The 21,352-nt window shown below is 41.6% G+C and overlaps 1 protein-coding gene across 2 annotated transcripts in view; it reads left to right on the top strand.

Moving 5' to 3' along the window:
- LOC115197061 (transcription factor SOX-6-like) overlaps nucleotides 1-21,352 on the top strand; it is a 141,341-nt gene that overhangs the window by 26,540 nt on the left and 93,449 nt on the right. For both annotated transcript variants that reach the window (XM_029758231.1, XM_029758230.1), the window contains exon 2: nucleotides 4,371-4,442. The gene's annotated coding sequence lies outside the window, so the exon portion shown is untranslated. The remainder of the gene's footprint in view (nucleotides 1-4,370; nucleotides 4,443-21,352) is intronic.

Below are 21,352 nucleotides of genomic sequence, written 5' to 3'. Positions count from 1 at the left end.
TGTGTGTGTGTGTGTGTGTGTGTGTGTGTGTGTGCATTATGTGCACATGAGTGTGTGTATGTTTGTGTGGATCCTTACTTTTTCCCCAATGCTCCCACCAGCTGTGCCGGAGTTGGACTGGATGGGGCCCAGTAACTCAATGATCTGGTGGATGTACTCTGAGGAGAAGGCCTGTCTTTTGTTATTCTGGTACCTCTGTGTCAAACCTCTGTGTTTTCCTGAGTATAGACCTCAATTAATTAGGTTATCATAGCAGGGTTGTGAGCCTCTCACCCTCGCCTCTATGCACGGACAGAGCACTGACTTGCACAGCGAGATTTGTTTAAACACACATGTACATGAACGCACATGAAAAAACAGGCACGCAGACACACAAATGTCTTCGAGGCTGAACACTTCTTTTGAGCATGTCGCATGCCATATACTGTGAAAGGATGGTGTTTATGTTAAGAAGTGTGTGCGTGTGAAGTGTGTGTGCGGGTTAGTGCACGTACGTGTGTGTGTGTGTGTTCTAATGTGCACAGTCATGTGTGTTAAGTGTGTTCCGTGGCTTGTTCTTGTCCTCTCCTGGGTAGCCAGCTGTCTTTCTGATTACCCAGCATCCTCCAGGTGTTGAGGCCACCAGCTGCAGATGGGAGAGTGGCGAGGGTGTGTGGACCGGTGGAGAAGGAGAGAATGGAGGAGAGGAGAGCTAGAATAACTGGTTCTGCAGATATCTGGAACGTGTTCAGACGAGCTAACGAGAGAATGTGAACGGAACTTGAGAGATCCCGACCTAGTGTAAAGTTTTTAAAGCTTTGACTCTGTGGTATTATGGAATAACTTATGGGGTGGCAGTGGTTGTTCTGCAACTGACTGTGAAACAGTCAGAGACAGGCTCTGGGGTGAAGTTTCGCTTAGGTACAGATCTAGGATCAGCTTCCTAGATCTGGGTTGTTTGGTTGACCCAGCTGCTGGGTTGCAGGCGTTGGGTCACTTAGTTGGGTTGTTTTCTTTATCGGTGCTACGTGTAGGTTATTGAGACATGACCCAGCGGGTCAGATCAGAAGACTGGAGGTGTAGTTTAGTAGGGGCGCGGCTTTCAGATGGTTCTTTTTAGCCACCCCTGAGAGTAAATGTCCTTCCTGTTCATCTGTTCTGTTGTACTGTTATCAAATGTTAAGGTCGAACATTGATGTTTTTGTTGCTTCAATGAGACTTACAGAAGTGTATGAGTTTTCTGAAAGCCTATGGAAATCCCATTGTTGGGATACAGTAAGGTGGAATACTTAAGTGATAATGTCCTCGAAGCCGGTGTTTGGAGGATATATTGGCACCGGTGTTGTTAGGCCCGAGACGAATTTGAGGGCTGGCTTCAAGGGCATGATCACGGTTATTATTTTTTCTTTTTTTACCCCCCTTTTCATATCCAATTTGCGATCCAGTCTCATCGCTGCAACTCCCCAACGGGCTCGGGAGAGGCGAAGGTCGAGTCATGCATCCTCCGAAACATGACCCGCCAAGCCACGCTTCTTAACACCCACTCGCTTAACCCAGAAGCCAGCTGCAGCAATGTGTCGGAGGAAACACCTTTCACTGACGACCAGAGTCAGCCTGCAGGCACATGGCCCGCCACAAGGAGTCGCAAGAGCACGATGAGCCAAGTAAAAAAAACGATGCCAGCTGATTCATGATTTCAACAAGTTGAGAAACACTGCCTGCCTGTCTCGTCCTGACTCCCGACACGTTCATTACTATGGGACAACTGGAGATTGAATTTGAATATTGAAACAGTGTTGCAAATGTCGGAGAGATAGATATCAAGGTTTATACAAGTTAGCACAGTGGTGGTGTTCTCTGCTGAGTAATTGTTTAGTAGTATAAGGGTTCTGGTTGTTTTTGTTGGAAATGCTCTTAATTGTACCCTCAAAGAAAATAATATGGTTCTACTAGAGAATCATTTTCTTGATGAAGCCATGAATAAAAGATCTTATGTGCCCCTGTATTAGCTTTTTTCTTCTTCGTTGTTCTCAATTAGCTTCAAATTGTAGAATCAAAGGCATGTTTGGTTCGACCGTTTTGACTCTCTCTCTCTCTGTGTGTGTTATGTTCACATGCCATTTTAGTTCAATTTTGTCCTGACTTCATCCTACCAAATTATTAGGTTCACATCTTCAGTATATACAGTGCATTCAGAAAGTATTCAGATCCCTTGACTTTTTCCACATTTTGTTACGTTACAGCCTTATTCTCAAATGGATTAAATACATTTTTTCCCTCATCAATCTACACACAATACCCCATAATGACAAAGTGAAAACAGGTTTTAAGAAATGTTTGCAAATGTTATGAGACTCGAAATTGAGCTCAGGTGCATCGCGTTTCCATTGATCGTCCTTTGTAGTAGAAACATCTCGATTCAGTTGATTGGACATGATTTGGAAAGGCACACACCTGTCTATATAAGGTCCCACAGTTGACAATGCATGTCAGAGCAAAAACCAAGGACAATGCCCCCATTCACAGGGCACGATGTAAACCATATGCCGCGGCCGTCTCAGTCACCAGATCTCAACACTTACGGGAGATTCTGGAGCTGCGCCTGAGACAGCGTTTCCTACCAGTAAAGGATTACATTTCTCGTGGAAGAATGGTGTCGCATAATTCCAATAGAGTTCCAGACACTTGTAGAATCTATGCCAAGGCACATTGAAGCTGTTCTGGCTCATTGTGGCCCTAATAAGACACTTTATATTGGTGTGTCCTTTATTTTGTCAGTTACTGTACCTGTAGTTTGTTCTCAACTGACACTGTTCTAAGTTGAGAAAATACAACATATCAGGTTAAAGGCCCAGTTCAGTCAAACTTAATTTGACTAATTTCCACAATATGAGTTGGAATAATACTTTGTAATTGTGAAAATTATGATAATGCCCTTTTAGTGTAAGAGCTGTTTGAAAAGACCAGCATGTTTTGTTGGGATGGAGTTTTGACTTCACCAAGCGGTAAATTATTTAATAGACCAATAAGAAAGAGAGTTCCAAACCTCTCTGCCAATAAAGGCAAATTTTCAGTTTTCCCCTCCCCACTCAGACCACTCCCAGACAGTCCTAGGACAATTCTTGCTTAAGAAATTGCTCTTTGCTAAGAAACTATTTGTTTCTTTTTCACAATTTTAATTCAAAACAATCACACTAAGGTACTTAATTGTTACCCAGAAATGAGTTATCGAGATTAAAAACATTTCGCAATGGTAAGCAAAAAAGTCCTGTTTTCTCCTATTAGGTGTCTAACGAGCTAGTCTGTCCATTTCCTTACCTGTTACCGTCGTCTCACCCCTACTGGGCCCTGAAGTTTTCAGGCAGCAGCTCCTGCTTTATTGTATTTATTTGTTGCCGTGGCGCCACAAACCCAGGTAGTTAGGGAAGCTTGTGGATCAATTAAGGTTGACCGTACTAACTCACGGTAACTGACAGTCACAGGCAGGAGAATAGGCTCTTTAGAAGCTAAGTAGCTAGTGAGCGATCTTGTCTGCGTCCCAAATGGCACCCTATTCCCTATGTAGAACACTACTTTTGACCAGGGCCCATAGGTTTCCTGTCAAAACTAGCTCACCGCATAGGGGATAGGGTGCCACCGCCTTCTTCTCCCTCCCAAGTCTACGAGGACAAAATGTCCTAACCTCTGCAGCGTCAACAATAATCAGGTAAGGACAAGGCTTCCAACTTCAAAGCTGCGTTCAATAATCGTAATGTTGTGTTTCTGGGATTGTGTGCCTGCATCCAATGTGTGTTGTCGTTCGTGTGGTGCCGGGTGTTGCACCATTACATTACACTGCCTCTCCCACATATAGGCTCTCTGTTGGATAGGCAGCAGGTATAAAAAGCACATTGCATGCCTATATGCAAGGGACGGGGGGGGGGGGCAGAAGTGCACAGGACTATGCTAGAGACGGAGACGTAAGATAACCAACGAGAATAAGCGGCATTTATTAAAGATTCCCTGACCTTTTTGTTTTTAGGGGCGCACACTGAGCGAATCGTGATCATTCACACAGAACCTAATGAGATATTTCTCATTACAATCAAAACAACAGCAGCTTAAGTGGCAATTATGCGTGGACTAGAGGTCAGCGCTGTAGCCTACAGCACATCTACCAGGTGTCAGCGTGGGTTCGAATATGACCCGCTGCCTTCGTTACACACTCTTCTCCTATCTCTTCTCTGTCCAATAAAAACATTTGTGGGAATTCACACTCCATGAAAAACTGAATACATAACAGGCATTTATGATATGACCTTGTAATCATTACGCTGTCCATATTTGTTTACATTTTTCCCCCCCTTAATCACAATGTAGTGATGACCTCTTGTTTTGCTCTTTTTTTTCAGGTGACGTTCATGAATCCAAAAACTGACCCATAAGTGAGCTGAGGGTGTTGGGGTTGAAGTCTCTCTACTGCGGTAAGTGTTACGGCTATTCTAACTTCTACTGTGGAAGACATCGTTTTTAAGAGAGAGCTCACTTTTTTGAAGTTAAGCTTATTCTGGACGTTGCTAAATAGTCCGCTAATAGTTTTTTTTTTATGGGTTGGAGGAAATCGACAATGCCAAAGGGAAGTAGAAAATAAGTGAACTTTTCACTTTAAATCTTGGAATTCTTAGTGCATATGTTGTGCTATGAAGAAACGTGGCGGTCTTGTATAACTGGTAATGTCAGTGGCGCGCACACCTTTTCATGTCTATGTTTTAGATGAACAAACTGTACCTAATCAAAAGGGGACCATCGTGCTCTCTCAGAAGTTTGGTTGGTGCATAAAACTTGTAAATTCAGATAAGCAAAAAGGTGTGATGGCTCCGCACTCAGAAAGATGTTGCGTAAGGCTTTGCACCCTTCAGTGTGTAGGTACAAATCTTACAGTTTATACCATATGAATTTCAATACCCGGGGGCGCGTGCTACGCCTCTGCTTGTTACTATAAGTTAAGTGTAACTATAATAAATTTAAGTTGTGTCAAATAAATGATATGTAGCTCAGGGCTCCAGCTATGCATTTGGTTTGCTAGCTAAGTAGCTAGATGGCAAGATCAAGCTTCTTGGTTACTGCAGAGACATTCAATCCCCTCCTGGATCAAGAGCCCTGCTACCTAAATTGCAATTATTACATTTTAATTTACGTATAACCAGGGGCACACTCCAACACTCAGAGGCAGTAGGGTTGACCAGGGATGGTCTCTTGATAAGTGTGTGAATTGGACGATTTTCCTGTCTTGCTAAGCATTCAAAATCTAACGAGTACTTTTGGATGTCAGGGAATATGTATGGAGTAAAAATTATATATATATATTTTTTTGTAATGTATTGAAGTAAAAGTAATCCAAAATATAAATAGTAAAGTACAGATAACCCCAAAAAACAACAAAGTATTTTTATTTAAGCACTTGACACCACTGGTAAATAAAGGGGAATTCTGGAAGGCAGAATTTAAAGAGGAGTCTAATGATAGTATATGCCAGTGCTTATTGACAATAGATGTGAAGCTAGTATAGCTATCATTGAAAGTAAGTACAGTCCATTCAGAAAGTATTCAGACCCCTTGACTTTTTCCACATTTTGTTACGGTACAGCTTTATTCTAAAATTGATTTAAAAAATGTTTCTCATCAATCTACATACAATACCTCATAATGACAAAGTGAAAACAGTGTTTTATACAAATGTATTCAAAATAAAAACAAATACCTTATTACATAAGTATTCAGACTCTTTGCTATGAGACTCAAAATTGAGCTCAGGTGCATCCTGTTTCCATTGATCATCCTTGAGATGTTTCTTCAACTTGATTGGAGTCCACCTGTGGTAATTTCAATTGATTGGACATGATTTCGAAAGGCACACACCTGTCTATATAAGGTCCCACAGTTGACAGTGCATGTCAGGGTAAAAACCAAGCCATGAGGTCAAAGGAATTGTTCGTAGAGCTCTGAGACAGGATCTGGAGAAGGGTACCAAAACATTTCTGCTGCATTGAAGGTCCCCAAGAACACAGTGGCCTCCATCATTCTTAAATGGAAGAAGTTTGGAACCACCAAGACTCTTCCTAGAGTTGGCCGCCCGGCCAAACTGAACAATCGAGGGAGAAGGGTCTTGGTCAGGGAGGTGACCAAGAACCCGATGGTCACTCTGACAGAGCTCTAGAGTTCCTCTGTGGAGATGGGAGAATCTTCCAGAAGGACAACCATCTCTGCAGCACTCCACCAATCAGGCTTTTATGGTAGAGTGGCCAGACAGAAGCCACTCCTCAGTAAAAGGCACATGACAACCTGCTTGGAGTTTGCCAAAAGGCACCTAAAGGACTCTCAGCCATGAGAAACAAGATTCTCTTGTCTGATGAAACCAAGGTTGAACTATTTGGCCTGAATGCCTAGCGTTACGTCTGGAGGAAACCTAGCACCCTCCCTACGGTGAAGCATGGTGGTGGCAGCATCATGCTGTTGGATGTTTTTCAGCGACAGGGACTGAGAGACTAGTCAGGATCGAAGGAAAGCTGAACGGAGCAAAGTACAGAGAGCTCCTTGATGAAAACCTGCTCCAGAGCGTTCAGGACCTCAGACTGGGGCGATGGTTCACCTTCCAACAGGACAACAACCCTAAGCACACAGCCAAGACAATGCAGGAGTGGCATCGGGACAAGTGTCTGAATGTTCTTGAGTGGCCCAGCCAGAGCCCGGACTTGAACCCAATCGAACATCTCTGGAGAGACCTGAAAATAGCTGTGCAGCAACGCTCCCCAGAATTTTTTAATTTTTTAATTAAGTTTAGAATAAGGCTGTAACGTAACAAAATGTGGAAGAAGTCAAGGGGTCCTTCTGTTTTGGTTGGTATTTATTAAGTAAATAATAAAGGAGAGAATTTGATTATTTATCATATTCTTCCTCTGTGATTGGCGAGTCACTCTTGATGTTTCATTGCTATACACAAGTATTCCTCATGATGGAGGTATAGAGGCTCTGATATTCTTCCTCTCCAACCGGGAAAGCGATGTGCCTGTACATTTATATAATTGAGCTTACGCAACTAGTGTTTTCTAAAAACTATTTGAGTAATATTACCACCTACAGACCTTTGGAACAGCGATGGGAACCCCATTAGCTCTAACTACACAGCGATGGGGGAAATTCTAATTGGATTTCATTTAGGAAAATAATCCTTACAAAGATTATGTGAAATATTCAACCCGCTGTATAGACAATTGATTTATGATCTGGACGGGTTCCGAAATGTAAAAAAAATAAATGTTTTAACTACGTTAACTCTAGAGTACAATCAATCTTCTTCACTATGCAAAATTACATTAACTCTATACATTTCTTAGATGTACGGTACATGTTACAAAGAAGGGACAATCTCTAAGTACTACACTTTACAGAAAACCTACAGATAAAGTACAATACGAACAGCTGATAGTTACCATCCTCTCCCCCTAAAAATAGGTTTACTAGGCAGCCAACTTCATAGACTGCGTCGCATCTGTGACACAGAGGAAGAACATGATAGACAATCAAATTCTCTCATTGAGCGTTTCCACTCGAGACGGTACCCTGATACCTGGCTTGATAAAGCTTTTTAAATAACTAGTTGAAAGCTTGAACAGAAGCCATCAATTACTTCATAAAGCCGAACAAAAACGATATACTTACTTTCAATGACAGCTATAATATCATCAAGTCTATTGTGAAAAAGCGCTGGCATATACTATCATCAGTCTTTAAATTACGCCTTCCAGAATCCATCTTTATTTACCTAGAAACGATCAAGATATCTATCAAACATATTGTTCATATCAGATGTGGTAACTTGTATGCAGGTAGACCAGTGAAGCAACATCCCTGATTGGCAGATGAGTGACAACCCTGATTAGAAGCACCTGCTGCTCATCGGTTGCTCACCTGTGTTCCCTACAAATGCTGTTTTGAATGAAAAAGATTTGTACCTACACACTGAATGAGACCGCAAAGCTGAAACGTCTTGTGTACAATATCCCTGATGCAGTGAAAATAATAATAATATAAATAATATAAAAATGAAGTAAGCTTTATGCGACATCTTTTTGAGTGGCGGCCCATCACGCCTTTTCGCTTATCTGAACAAACTGTACCTGACTTTTTGCGTGTCAGTTAGTTTGCCTTCATCGTTCACATATGGGGTTCCTTTGATCGCTTCCCTCATACGGATGTAGATCACTACTCCTATCAGTGTGTTTCTCTGTGTTCACTCAATTGGAGCATTCAGTATGATGTAGAAAGGCCTCTTTTTAAAGACACACAGGCAGGCAACACTCCAGGAACCTTTTAGCGCTATGTATGCCCTTTAATGGACTTTATCTCTGTTCGCAATAAAGAGTCAAATGTCGTTGTAGTTAACACTAGCCAAAATTAAGACTGGCAATACTGAAGTCATATAGATTTAAATGGTTTTGCCAGGGGGATAGGAGAAACATATGAAATGTAAAGATGGGAGAAGTTCAAGAAAAGTGCCAAATGGTTAGTTGCACTTTTAAAGTAATTATAGTTGTTATAATAGTTGTCTTCATGTCGGAGGGGGAGGGAGTTTACAGTATACAGTAGGTCATCAGGTACCTGATCCTCATTGGCCCCCAACTTGGGCAGGCATTACTGATTTACTGTTTGGTGATAGGCTAATACATGTCTACTTTGTTGGCTAGAGCAGGGAGCTCCATTTCAAAGGTTTTGTTGTTAACGAGGTGTGCGCTTCATGTTGTACTCCTAGCCATACCACTTAACTCATTAATTGAAATCACTTGCGTAAAGTTAAAGTCAACTCTATTTCTTTAAATTTGTCTGAGAGGCCTTTGAGATTGTCTACACCTGGAGAAAGTCTTGAAGGGCCGTTATGAATGAGAATAAAAGGAATAGTACACTCTAAAATCAAAAGTTTGTCAGATGTTTTCAAACCTCCATCGTAGTCTAATGTCAAGATGAGTTCCTGTCCCAGCCCATTGGTTAACGAGATGCAGCTTCAACCACAATGAACGGAAAACAACATAAGCACTGCAAATCTGGAAAGAACATGGTGCTCATCTCTTCCATTCATTTTGGATTTTGCCACATTTGGAAATGCACAGGCCCAGGATGGTTATATGGAAGAACCATTAACCTGTACAGACCTATCCTAGATCTCCCTGTCTCCACTTTTGATGTTGTTTGAAGTACAGAGCCGAGGCATGGCGGAAACAAGACCACTTCAGTTTTAAATGCATCAATCGTCTCCAAATCCTAATTTGATCAGGTTTAGCGGGAAACTTGAAATTACATTATTGTCTCTTTTTAAGATGCCAATTGCCTTTCCAATTGAATTACACGGCGGGAAGAGGACAAAAATGAACGCTCATAACACAATTACAGAGTATGAATCCTGTCATGACAGACATCAATTCACGGTTTCTTCCTGACCGACCAGCTCGATTCAGGCTTATGTAGCAAAATTTGAAAGTGTGTTTTTTTACAGTGGCTAAAAGTAGAGACTCCGAGCTACAAAATGGTATATCATACACTACAGTTGAGGAACAATGGGAAAGTAATTCTTCTTTGAAAGTTGATAAACTTGTAACTCCACTTTTGAGAAAATGGCCTGTGAATGTTTTGGTACACCTACTGGAGAGCTCTTCTTTGTCTACACCTATTCAGCATCGTTCACACCCTCTTAAGCCGTAGCCCCACCCACCTCTTTAAGGATTCACAGTGTAGGAAACAACCAAAGTTTTCAAGACTAAAAGTGGTGAAAGTAGTAGAAAAAGTAATTGTAAAAATAAACTTTATCTAGTCCTTGGCCTATATCCTGATCTGACTTTAGTGCAGGTCATGTTGTGCTTCACATTACCCACTCTGGTAAGTAAACACACACTATATCAAATAAAATCTTAAGTTACAGAAGGTGTAAACAGTAAAGTGAAATGGTTACTTGCATAGTGAAGTATTTTGTTTAGACCTGTAGCTAGCTAGCTAGCTAGCTAAACAATGAACCATAATCCCCAACTCTAATGCTGCGTTCAAAACAATTGGGAATTTGGGAATAAAACAAACTCTGACTGGGAAAAAATGTATTTGAATGGTCATCCAACTTGGAATTCCACTAGGCTTGTTGTCCACTAGAGCTCCTACACAGATCATACACGCAACGTTAGCTAGCGAGCCAGCCGGCTAACATTAGCTAGCTACCTAACAGTAAGCTTTAACTTGAAATGAAAACGACTTTCTGACAAAATTAGAAACAAATAATATCTGAAAATGTAGCTAGACTCTTACCCGTATACATGGTTGAATGCTTCTCCCTCTGTCATGGGTGCCATGGTTGCCCTTAGTTTGAAGATGTAATCTGGAGACAGGTGTTTTATACAACAGCCTTCTTTCTGTGTTCTCTTTTTGGACTCTCTACGCATTTGGCAATCATCTCTCTGCTTCCACCAGGCATTCCACTGATTTCAAAACTTGGTCAACTTCTTCCATTGCGACACCATTTCTTCCCCACCATTGTCATCAGAAGACTCTACAATGTCTGTTTCAATGAAAAATGTTTTAACTAAATCAGGGATTTCCTCATTGTCTGATTCCTTTTCAGAGTCAGAGAGAGTCAGTATGGCACGATCATTTTCCAGAAAGTAGTCCATCGCAACATTTTCCCACTGAGCTTTGTCGGTAGCGCTATTAACTTCAGGGCAGCAATGTCAAGAGCAGTAGCAAAACTTGTTAGGTTCTTCATGATATCTTCAAAAAAAACAGCCATAGACAGGATTATCCACACATACACATGCAGCTGATGTTTAGACAGAAGCATGCTACATGGCAGACCAATCTGAACTCATCTTTTGACATGTCCAGCCCATCCATTATCTCTGCCAGAGATAAACCAACCAGAGATAAAGCATTTTTTTTCTCGCATTTACAGATGGCATACAAATTTGGGTTATTTAATCATTGAATCATGGAATGGCGCCCCCCATAGGTAATAACTTGCCATTACATTGTCCCACAGAAGCTTTTAAATCACAATGAATAGGATAACATGGACATCCTACTCTGAGAAGGTTGGTACATATACGGCCTCTTTCTGGCAAAGTCAGATCATGCTCCTGTGTCCCTACTTCATGGGTCTTGGCAATGCACTGGTTACAGCTATGAAATGCCCTTTAGTCCATCCTTATTAGATATAACCTTTTTTTCCACTCATGCCGTTATTTGTGTTATTTGTGCATTCATGGGAAATCACAGTTAATTTAACCTTTTTAGGAAGGACACAATTAAACTCCTTACAACTGTTTGTTTGGCAATTTGTCTGTCTTGAAAGAACTGTATCCCTTCTGGGTTGCATCCCAAATTGGACCCTATTCCCTACATACTGGACTACTTTTGACCAGAGCCCAATGGGCCAGGTCAAAAGTAGTGTGCCATATAGGGAACAGAGTGCCATTTAGGATGCGGCCATAGTGTTCTTTCAAGACAGACAAATGGCCAAACAGTTGTAACTATTGTTATCCCCATTGCTATTCCCCATTCCATATATAGTGCACTACTTTTGACCTCACCTGAGCCCTATGGGCCTTAGTCAAAAGTAGTGCATTCTATAGGGAATAGGGTACCACTTGGTACACATCCTATATCCCTCCTGGTTTCTCAGTTGTTAAAGCGTAGCACTGTCTATAATGACAGTCATTTCAACAGAGTCAGAGAGAACTGACCTGGCAAGTCAGCACCCTTTTGGATGGATTTGTGGTAAGCTAACGAGCTAACAAGTTAATGAGGCCTCTGAGGTTGCTGGTTTGGCTTGCTCCAGGGTGAAGTTTCCCCTGGATACAGATCTAGGATTAGCTTCCACTCCCCCAATCTTAGCCATTAGTGGGGAAAACTCAAAAATGTCCCAAGATCAGCTTCTAAAGGCGTCTTCATCCTACTCCCCTGTGTGGCACCCTTAAAACCAAACTATATACTGTGTTCTACTGAGTGCCCTCCGCATCCTTCTACTTTGTCTTTCCATTTTGTCAAAGGGAAGGGAACACTGCCTCGACTTCGCTATCCAACCGAGGTGCGTCAATTGAGTTGCCAACTGAATGAAGAGAAATCTCAGCAACTCTTGGTGGACAGTAGCAGTTGATGAAAGTGCTTCTTTATTGTTCAAAGTAAAGCCAGCGCATTTCGGTCATTAGCCTTCATCAGGATTTTTTTATTGGTATTTTGTCAAATGCAAACTTGGTAACAAGACTCGACAAGTCTTCCTCAATGCTGGTCAGGGTGGAAGTTCAGTTATCATTTTGCACCCGTTTGACTTGGAGGTTATGTTATAGGCTCTTTTTAAATAGAGGCCACACAAATAAAAACATATTTCAATTGAAATGCCTTGCAAGTCTGTGGTGATGAGGGACCCATTTAGCTGGCAGTGTGAATGAGTATCAGATGTCTGCGCTAGCTCAAGAGGGAGTGTGTGTGTGTGTGCGAGTCCGTGTTACTATCCCGCCCGAGGTCCATATGGTTCTGTTTTGAATGCGCACATTGGTTGCAGATGGAGAGGCTATAGGTTGGGCCCGGGATGTGGTTCCTAACTTAGGCTGGATCAGCAAGCGGCTCAGAGCCAGTGAGAGAATCCACCAGCCTCATCCCACAGCCTCTTCACAAAACCACCAGCTCTATCCCTCTTTCACTTATATTACCATTGAAATTAGGCCTGTTCTAAATATTATCTCCTTCTATTTTATCCCTCCGTTTATGAAGGACTGGAGAGAAGAAAGGAGCCATGCGGCTTAGTCACTTTTTCCCCCTCTCGGCCTCCAAACCACAAGCGACGGCAGCTTCCCCTAGATTAGTACTTTTGTCTGTTCAAAAACCACTGTGGCTTTAGGGCGATCCTCCTTCCATGAGGTCATGCAGTGAGAGATGGGGTGATAGAGGGAGGGATATATAACAAAAAGGAGGTGGAGGGGGAGGGTGAGAGTATGAGTGGAGCGGAGCGGAGAGTTGGAGAACGGAGTAAGGACGTACTGCTTACTGTACCATGAGTGTTCGTGGCGCAAAGTATGTTGTTGTGCTCACTGCCATGCCAGTTGATAGGAGCAAATTGTCAACATCATCTTTATCGTCATCACCATTGTTATCACCATTGTTGTCATCACCATTGTCGTCATCATTGTTGTCATCACCATTGTCGTCATCATTGACCTAATCGTCATCACCATTGACATCACCATAGTCTTAATTGTCATCACCATTGTCATCACCATTGTCATCACCATCGTCTTAATTGTCATCACCATTGTCATCATCATCGTCTTTATCGTCATCATTGTCATCATCTTCATGATCTTCATTATCATCATTCCTATCCTCAGTGATGACTGACATCATTTCGAACATCCTTCCTTGCCTCGCCCCTCACTCATCCTCTCAGATTACTTCAGATGCACAGTGACATATGTCACAGTACACATATCTCCCCAAGGGGAGACTCTGACTCTCGCCATACTGAAGTGGATGCATTTAATCTGTGTCACTCTTCTTCAGAATACACCATGTACATTCTGCGATCGGTACCAAGGCAGTGTCAAAACACGAAGGCAGGAGATTGTATTTGTTTTGGTGAAATGCTCTTTCTATTTGGTTAGTGCAGTGTTTCACCTACCATTGCATGACGGTTCATTTGATGTCAGAGAGCTTAGATGTTGCTTTGGGGGCCTTTGCGCCCTGTCTGTTCAATTAAACTAGGGAGGACTGTGTGTGTGTGTGTGTGTGTGTGTGTGTGTGTGTGTGTGTGTGTGTGTGTGTGTGTGTGTGTGTGTGTGTGTGTGTACGTAGTGTTTTTTGAACCGGTCACGGAGTGTGTAACTAAGAGTGATCTAATTAATTTATCCTCCTACTGGATCAGAGTAGATTAAGAACAGGAAGGTTGACAAGGCAAATAGGCTCTCTTTCTCGTCTCTTGCCCCTCTCTTCTTCACTATGGAGTTTCCACCAACTAAATATAGACCTAAGAACTTGAACTTAACCCCCTTAATCGGTAAGTAATCCTTACACTATTCCAATAGTTCTCCGAAAGTTCACCTGACCTGTGGACTAATATGGTCTTAACATTAGAACCGCCTGGCCTTTGAGCCTATAAGTACCCGCTACAGAATGTTGAGAATGTTTCCTGATGTTTCCTTTAGCATACTGCATCAGTTGCATATCAACCAGCAAGGTACGCAAACATAAGCACCAACGCATGATAAATAGTGCATAAACAATTGTAAACCATGAATTGCATGAATAAATATTCCTGGAAATATATCCATGTAAAAATATAACAATAGTTGCTTGACTATGTTTTGTATAATTATACAAATTCCTAGTGAAAAACGTACGCCTGAAGCCAATTTTCAGTCTATGACGCATCAACATTCTAGCAGTCTAATAAATACATTTCATATATGCTATCAGAAGAATAATATTTTGGTTGTTTTTATAAAGGTCTTAGGTAACATTTAAAATACAAAAGAAAACGATTCCAAAATAACTTAATAGCATTTTCATTAGTTTATGTTACTCTGTGCTGTAAGTAATAACTAAAAAACACTCATTCAAGTCCATCACAAAGAAGTCTTTTATCAATTTGTTTTGGCAGGTCTGAAGAAACATTGTGGAAATAAGAAAATACAGTACCAGTCAAAGGTTTGGACACACCTACTCATTGTAGAATAAGAGTGAAGACATCAAAACTATGAAATAACACATATGGAATCATGTAGGGTTAAACAAATCTAAATATATTTTAGATTCTTCAAAGTAGCCACTTTGCCTTGATGACAGCTTTGCACACTCTTGACATTCACAGCTTCATGAGGAATGCTTTCCCAAAAGTCTTGAAGGAGTTCCCACATATGCTGAGCACTTGTTGGCTGCTTTTCCTTCACTTTGCGGTCCAACTCATCCCAAACCATCTCAATTGGGTAGAGGTCGGGTGATTGTGGAGGTCAGGTCATCTGATGCAGCACTCCATCACTCTCCTTCTTGGTCAAATAACCATTACACAGCCTGGAGGTGTGTTTTGGGTCATTGTCCTGTTGAAAAACAAATGATAGTCCCACTAAGCGCAAACCAGATGGGATGGCGTATTGCGGTCTAATGTCCATTGCTCGTGTTTCTTGGCCCAGTCTCTTCTTCTTATTGGTGTCCTTTAGTAGTGGTTTCTTTGCAGCAATTCGACCATGAAGGCCTGATTCCTGCAGTCTCCTCTGAACAGTTGATGTTGGGATGCTGGTTGAGAGAATGCCAAGAGTGTGCAAAACTGTCATCAAGGCAAAGGGTGGCTACTTTGAAGAATCTCAAATAGAAAATATATTTAGATTTTTTTAAACACTTTTTTTGGTTACTACATGATTCCATATGTGTTATTTCATAGTTTTGATGTCTTCACTATTATTCTAAACTGTAGAAAATGGTACAAATAAAGAAAAACCCTGGAATGAGTAGGTGTGGCAACTTTTGACTGGTACTGTATATTTAAAAGAAAACAGAATAGCATATCGTAAGTGTATTATGTTACTAGTCTCTGCTTAGTAGCCAGAGAAATGCTGCAGCACGAGTCTGTTGAACTCATGGACACTGCAGATATTCCTGGAAAAAGAGCTGCACAACATCTTGAACTTTGGAGTTATTTAATCAAAACCTTTTACCTGCATGTGACTCTGAAGGAGGATTTGATAAAGTGATGCTCCTTTCCCTGCATCTGTCAATTAAAGCTGCGTCCATCTCTTCATGTACAATTTGACAACTGATAATATGTCACGCAGACTATTGTGATTTTACTCTGATGTGTGAAAGTAGTTTTGGTATAGGTTAGGTGGAGTTTTGAAGGACCTGTTGTGCAGGCTGACTGGTTTTATTTGTTTCCCTTCACTCCTCAACTTGGATAGAGTCAAGAATATGTTTGGCATTATTCTAAAAGGCCTAATGGACCACATAGCATGTTTTCGTTTCCCTTACAATAAAGGTGATAAGTAATAGTTATAATAAATCAAACAATCCCGTAACAGATTATTTTTACAAAGTAAAATGCAAAGAGAATGGTAACAACCCGCAAGGGACGGTCAAATGATCAAATTATTAACATGAGCGCCAACGCTGATAAATAGGCGTAACACAAACCCATCATTACATTATTGTTGTTCTAAATTAAATCAACTTCTTCACCCTCCTTATCATTCAGTTAGGCCTAATTTAAATTTAATTGTGAAGTAATGCGCACAATTATCGCCCATTCATCCATTTGTCATTCATTCGGTGAGGAGAGAGCAACACGTTAGCACCTGGCTGGGTACCGTCGTCCTACAGCGCATTGTCTTGGCGGGTTAGGTTGGGAATTGGTGTGAAATAAAATGGTAAAAAGTCTCTAAATATTATTCTGTTTATGATTTCAATATTCTGACAAATAATCAATGTAAAATACAATGTAGCTTTTTTTGGGGTCTATTTTCATTTACAAAATCAAACGTCAGTGGCCGTTGGCCTAACTTGCTGACTGACACGCGAGGGAGGCAGGGACGGAAATCTGATATCAACTATGGAGGGGACAATTACATGAAATTTTCTCAAGAGCAATTCCTGAGGGGGACACCAAAAGTAGTGCTGTAACACATAGCCTACATTGTAATATGGTAAATGTATATTGAGGAACCAAAGAAATAAGGTGTTTGCCGTACTCCTAACTACCGGTACCCAAAACTACACAACTAATCACAACAGCAATACCATTGCCTTTAACAAATCTTAGTTCAGTCACCAGTTTAAGTTGAGAGGGGGGGTATCCATGGCATTTTCCAATTATGTTCCTATTTTACAAGTCAAAAAAATTGAGAACCTTTCATAATGACTCAACAAACTTACCTGAGACTCCCTGTCTCTGCCAGTCTGTCCCTGCATATCTGTCCCCAACTCTGCTGTCTGTGTGCCATCTGTTGCCTGCTCTGCCTAATGACATCATTGTGAAACATTTCCATTAGAATTTCATTTCTTTCTTATGAACATTTTATCAACTAGTCTTTGAGATATTAGGCTACTAGTGTTCTTACTTTGCGTTTTGGTGTACTGAAAAATACTCTGATGTCAGTCTTTCTAATTTTTCTGCCATTTTTCTACCTGGCTGGCTGGCTACACACACACACAGTGTGTAGGTTATTTACAGTAGGAGATGGGCTTCTATCATCTTATCTTCTATCATTCTATATGGGCTTCGATCTAAAAGGTAGCTAGCAAATGTGAAACGGATTGCAGTGACAAGAGTTGACAGCTGTATGAGTTCACCATTTACACAACATATGCTGCAACCTTTTGTAATTTTAATAGTTTGTTTCATATTGGCTGGCTTCCAACAATAGCTGAATTTGCAAAGCTAGCGAGCACCAATTCCGTTTCAGTGGTGTTTGCTATAATCTTTGCTACCCGGGTTAAATAAAGGTGACATAAAATAAATAAATAAAAGTTCCCTTGCGACAATTTAGCTTTTGCAACGAGACCATTAAATATATTTAAGACAATGGTAGAAGAGAGTGTAGTTCTGTTCAGTTTGGACTTCAGTTTATCGCTAACCTTATCACAGGGACTTTGAAGCACTAACATACATCATCTGCATGCTGATCTTGGAATAAATTGACGATAGCAAAGATTCCATCTTTGACGACGCCACATAAATGGAATAGGTACTAGCTAGCATAATAGTTAATATTTGCGCGCTAGCTCTGCATATTCAGCTAGTGTGTGTGTGAACCCTGGCGCGATTGACTGGATGAACCTCCCGTCAGTTACGTGCATCGAGTGCCTTTCAGACAGTAAACACGACCCCTCTGTTACCTTGACAACTAAGGAACTGGCAGTGGATCAAACCATGGTGAGGCAAAGGGTGGGGGGGGTCGCAATCTTTTGAAACTTAAAAACGCGCTATTAAGTGTCTATAATCAGCACAATTGCTTTCATTGCGTATTATTAATATTATTTAAATTACATAGTTATGTTTACAGTGATATATTGGGGGGGACAAATCATATTTTTCCCAGGATGGGGGGTCGTGTCCCCCCCGTTCCCCCCCGGGATTTCCGCCCCTGGAGGGAGGGGGAGGGAGGGAGGGAGAGGGAGGGAGAGATCAAGGGTCGATTTAGGATTTTGATGTAGTGGGAAAGTTTAGTTTTTTTTACATCCCAGGGTGACATTTTCCTCACCTGTTCTGTGTGAAAACGAGTGAAATTATAATATGCTGTAACCTTCCTCTGACAATATCAGTGAGGAGGAAGTTTGGTATTCACGCGGTACACGTAATGCAATCGCTAGCTGCAGTATCAGATCTCCTGTTTATTTACAACGTTACGTTTACTCACATTGCGTGTAGGTTTGCTAGAGGAAAATGCCCCCCCTTATGCTTGCTCTGTATGCCACTGTACCCTATCCTATGACATAGTTCTCTTTATTCACTCCCAACTGAACCTTTGGATGCCATGTGAATACGCACCAGTAGTAGTTTTGCGTGTTCATTTGTTCTCACTGGTCAAGTCTCACTCCATGTGTACACCTCGCTCTCCTGTTTGACCCACAGAACCCATGCAGCTACAAAAAAAATGTCACCATGTCATGTGGATTACTTTTTTCAAATCCGATCAGTTTTCCACGTTGATTCAACGTCATCACATAGATTTTTTTCGGGGTGGATCTGACGTGGAACAATGTTGATTCAACCAGTTTGTCAGTGGGGAAAGAAAAGGGTAGAATGGAGGGAGAGTATGATAAATGGACCAGGATTAGACAGCGCTTGTGTCCCAAACTGCACCCTATTCCCTACATAGTGTACTACGTTTGGCTAGAGCCCTAAAGTAGTGCACTACATAGGAAATAGGGGGCCATTTGGGATGCACTGAGAAACAGAAGAGCTCCACACTGCCCTGAGCACTGCCCTGTGCACCCCTGGTACTGAACTGACTGTAAAACAAACACAGAACAGATATATCTTTGAGATTAGGTAGGCAAACAGCTCTGGTATAAGGAAAAGCTTAGGGAATACATTTTTGTGACGCTCAAGGTTGTTTCATTCACTGCTCACTGTATCGAGACTAGTAATTCATAATATTATATTATTAAAGGGAAAGTTCAGCAATTTTACATATTTAGATATTTAATTACCTTGGAAAGCAGTCTACGGACAAGAAGTGACTGCTTTCAAGATAAGGAAACAGACATCTAAATATGTAAAATAGCTGAACTGTCCCTTTAAGTGGTTTACTGTTGTACTATCTACTCAATAGACACTATCCAATAAAATACAATTTTATTGGTCACATACACATGGTTAGCAGATGTTAATGCGAGTGTAGCGAAGTGCTTGTGCTTCTAGTTACGACCGTGCAGTAATATCTAACAAGTAATCTAACAATTTCACAACAACTACCTTATACACACAAGTGTAAAGGAATGAATAAGAATATGTACATATAAATATATGGATGAGTGATGGCCGTGTGGCATAGGCAAGATGCAGTAGATGGTATAGAGTACAGTATATACATATGAGATGAGTAATGTAGGGTATGTAAACATTATATAAAGTGGCATTGTTTAAAGTGACTGGTGATACATTTATTACATCCAATTTTTAATTACTAAAGTGGCTAGAGAGTTGAGTCAGTATGTTGGCAGCAGCCACTCAATGTTAGTGATGGCTGTTTAACAGTCTGATAGCCTTGAGATAGAAGCTGTTTCTCAATCTCTCGGTCCCAGCTTTGATGCACCTGTACTGACCTCGCCTTCTGGATGGTAGCGGGGTGAACAGGCAGTGGCTTGGGTGGTTGTTGTCCTTGATGATCTTTTTTGCCTTCCTGTGACATCGGGTGTTGTAGGTGTCCTGGAGGGCAGGTAGTTTGCCCCCGGTGATGCGTTGTGCAGACCTCACCACCCTCTGGAGAGCCTTACGGTTGTGGGCGGAGCAGTTGCCGTACCAGGCGGCGATACAGCCCGACAGGATGCTCTCGAATGTGCATCTGCAAAAGTGAAACGAGTGTAAAAGAGTGTTTTCGGTGACAAGACAAATTTCTTCAGCCTCCTGAGGTTGGTGGGGCCCCAGTGTTGAGGATCCGCGGGGTGGAGATGTTGTTTTCTACCCTCACCACCTGGGGGCGGCTCGTCAAAGTCCAGGACCCAGTTGCACAGGGCGGGGTCGAGACCCAGGGTCTCGAGCTTAATGACAAGTTTGGAGGGTACTATGGTGTTGAATGCCGAGCTGTAATCGATGAACAGCATTCTTACATATCAATAACCATCTATGGTTAATGGTGAATAGGTAGTGGTAAAAGAGCTTTGACGTACGGTCATTTATGTTCCTCCGTCACTAACACAAAAGGTTTTGGGGGGTATAAATCATATAAACACCACACACACACACACACACACACACACACACACACACACACACACACACACACACACACACACACACAGGAGAATTGAATCTACTCATGGTTGGCTAATATATGGTGGACGCCTAGGGACAAGCTGTGAGTGTTAGTAAACCACGCTTGACTAATGAACTGCTTAATACTACATGTCTAGAACCTCGATAGAGAAGCCAAGTGGTAGTGTTGCAGTCTCCGGACCACAAATGCCCCTGGAAGAAGTGGTTGGATCCCCCAGTTCTGCCACTCACTTTCTCTGCTGTATCCATCTCCTCTATTTCCCCATCATCATATCTAAACTAAATCTTTCAATACAATTTGAAAATACCTTAAAAATAGACATTTCTTTTTTTTTTTACATTCACAAGAGAAGCCTTCAGTGAACGGATGGAGAGAACAATAGAGTCTGACGAAAGAGAGCAGCGTGACGGATTGAGGGATGAGTTGAACAGAGGTGAATCGGAGAGAGAGAGGCCGATTTGAGCAGAGATGCTGTACACAGTTTAGTGCAGTTCAGAGGTAAAGACCAGTTCAGCCCGTTATCATCAACGGTGGCATAAATGCCAGCAAACAAAATGCTTAAGAACATCTTTCTTCCAAGGAGGAGTCCCAAATGGCACTCTATTCCCTATGGGCCCAGGTCAAAAGTGGTGCACTACCTAGGGAATAGGGTGCCATTTGAGACGCAAGTCCATCTATGACATTCCTCACATCTCGCCAAGTCCATGAGGGCCAGAGAGGAGATTTGTTAATATGATTAACTTTAATTTGATAGAAATTCCAACAGCTGTAAGACTGTTGCTCCAGTCAAAGAGTGAGTCGACAACAAAAACGGAGCCTATTTATACGCATAGTGAAACACAGGTGTTACTCAATACACAAAAGCCGTATTTTCCTTGTGGGAC

Source organism: Salmo trutta, chromosome 7, assembly GCF_901001165.1.
Source record: "Salmo trutta chromosome 7, fSalTru1.1, whole genome shotgun sequence".
NCBI classification, from domain to species: domain Eukaryota; kingdom Metazoa; phylum Chordata; class Actinopteri; order Salmoniformes; family Salmonidae; genus Salmo; species Salmo trutta.
Note: the sequence above shows the minus strand (reverse complement) of the source record. Positions and strands in the feature narration are given on the sequence as shown.